The sequence below is a fragment of the Schistocerca gregaria genome, unplaced genomic scaffold (genome assembly GCF_023897955.1).
Source record: "Schistocerca gregaria isolate iqSchGreg1 unplaced genomic scaffold, iqSchGreg1.2 ptg000587l, whole genome shotgun sequence".
Classification (NCBI taxonomy): Eukaryota; Metazoa; Arthropoda; class Insecta; order Orthoptera; family Acrididae; genus Schistocerca; species Schistocerca gregaria.
The window spans coordinates 25,001-27,500 of NW_026061977.1; the positions used below are offsets into that span (position 1 = coordinate 25,001).

At 55.3% G+C, this 2,500-nt stretch overlaps 1 non-coding gene across 1 annotated transcript in view; it reads left to right on the plus strand.

The window, feature by feature from the left end:
• Nucleotides 1-2,263: 2,263 nt before the first annotated feature.
• The window catches only part of LOC126316539 (small subunit ribosomal RNA), a 1,893-nt gene continuing 1,656 nt past the window's right edge, over nt 2,264-2,500 (plus strand). Inside the window, exon 1 of the ribosomal RNA XR_007556153.1 lies at nt 2,264-2,500. This exon is cut by the window's right edge and continues 1,656 nt beyond it. This is a non-coding gene — a ribosomal RNA (small subunit ribosomal RNA).

The following is a 2,500-nucleotide window of genomic DNA, read 5'->3' on the forward strand; positions in this document are numbered from 1 at the left end:
CTTAACCTAACTTACACTGCACCTTAACCTAAGTTACACTGCACCTTAACCTAAGTTACACTGCACCTTAACCTAAGTTACACTGCACCTTAACCTAAGTTACACTGCACCTTAACCTAAGTTACACTGCACCTTAACCTAAGTTACACTGCACCTTAACCTAAGTTACACTGCACCTTAACCTAAGTTACACTGCACCTTAACCTAAGTTACACTGCACCTTAACCTAACTTACACTGCACCTTAACCTAACTTACACTGCACCTTAACCTAAGTTACACTGCACCTTAACCTAACTTACACTGCACCTTAACCTAACTTACACTGCACCTTAACCTAACTTACACTGCACCTTAACCTAACTTACACTGCACCTTAACCTAACTTACACTGCACCTTAACCTAACTTACACTGCACCTTAACTGTCACATGTAACGTCACAGGAATGTAGCTTTGCCTAACAGCAACCCTCTGAACATAGTTCACTGCTTGGATCCTCTGGTGTCATGTGTATTTCTTGATGCCATGGTGCGTACCCTCACATAAAGGTCTTTCGAGTGTTGCGTACTTTCTACACAGTCCCGCTAACCACTGGAAGGGTGTACCGCTACAGAACGAATATCGCCCTCCCCTCCTGCCCTTCCAAGCTGGTCGGTCAGGCGTTTGTTTGTGAAATGAGCCTTGCAGCTGTTCAGTTGCATTCGGTTGTCGATGCAGTCAGTGTACGTTGTGGTACGGCCTGTGTGGACTGTCCGCTGATGTACGCGTAACCCACACTGATCATCCGTCGTTACGTACTGAGTGACATAATGTGGCACATGCTTGACCGTACACCGGCTGCGCCCTACAATGGCGAATCATAAGGGCCATATGTTGTGCACGATGCTACTTGTCTCGTCTCCCCATTACAGCGAGATTGCACTGTTGTACGCCGTACAGACATGTGGTAAGTAGGTACGGACGAAAGTATTGCATGTTGGCCCCCCCCCCCCCCCTCCTCCCTCTGCCGGGAATCAGCGTGAGCCGTCTGTTGATGTAGCGACGAGGGTTTTCCTATTTAATCGTATTGCCCCACACAACATGATAGCACGGTGGACCGCGTTCCACATCTGCGACATGCTACAGAGGCCGGTTGACAGTCGACCGCGCAAGGGACATTGCACACGTGCGCGGACCATCTTCCACGTGTTCTCTCGTGTACATGCCGCAGTGTGTATGTGGGCTGATGTAGCGTGTCGTGACACATAACATGCAGGCATGCCAGAATCGTAGATTTCGCAAATGTAGATTGACGTATACGTTTGCTGCCAAAGATCCGCAAATGAACTGGAAATCAGTTGTTGAGCGGTTGTTCGCGCTGCAGGTGCATCGGTGATAGCGACGATCGGTACATCTGTGAACCGGTTGTTTCGGCGGTACCCGCCATGCCCCCGAACCTGAGTTGGCCATGTGGGTATGAAGCGATACGAGGCTGTGGCTTGGCGGGACAGTCCCCGGCCGGTGAGGGGGGGCCGCCCGGCGTGCTGGCCGCGCGCTGCGTGAGCGCACGCACTACAGCCGGCTGGTGGGGGGCGCCCAGTGGCAGGAGCGCCGGCCGACGGGCCCGGCTGGCGTCCCAGCTATGCGCCGGCGCACCCTGCGCGCGGCGCCAGGCGGCCAAAGTGGGTTCTGCCGAGCCCGGTGCGAAGCGCGGTGGACATCTGCAGTGTGCTGGTCCGATTGCGGACTGTGTGCGTTGAGGATGCGCCGCCGCCCGGCACTCGGCGTCGCGACGCCGTCTGCTGCTCGGTCGCCCCCAGCGGTTCTCGCAGGTGGTTTGTATCGCAGCTCTGCGGACGTGTTGGCGCGTGCGCTGTGCTGGGAGAGTTCGCTTCTGCACCCAAGTGGGGCTTTGCCCTTCTGTGGCGCTGGCGTTGGAGCTGCCGGTCACCGTAGGTGGCGCGTGTTGTTTCCCGCCGGCAATGCCACGACAGCACGCTCCCGGGCCTCTGTCGGCAGCGGCAAGCTCAGTTGGGAGCACGGGTGTTCGCACTGAAAGCGTCTACTCGCCTATCTCCGGGCGATTGCGCCTCTCTCGAACCCGACCAAGTACTTAGGACGGCGCTGCGCGCCGCCGGGACCTGAGAGGGTTTCGAGGTGTATCGTGCAGGGGAGCTCAGCCTCCTCCTGTTTGCAGAATAATTGAGCGGACGCTTGCGTGTTCGCGCGGGCCCTCGGGACACACTCCCGGGCGGCCGGCTGCTCAGCTCTCGTTGACGCAGCTCCCTGGTTGATCCTGCCAGTAGTCATATGCTTGTCTCAAAGATTAAGCCATGCATGTCTCAGTACAAGCCGCATTAAGGTGAAACCGCGAATGGCTCATTAAATCAGTTATGGTTCCTTAGATCGTACCCACGTTACTTGGATAACTGTGGTAATTCTAGAGCTAATACATGCAAACAGAGTCCCGACCAGAGATGGAAGGGACGCTTTTATTAGATCAAAACCAATCGGATTGGC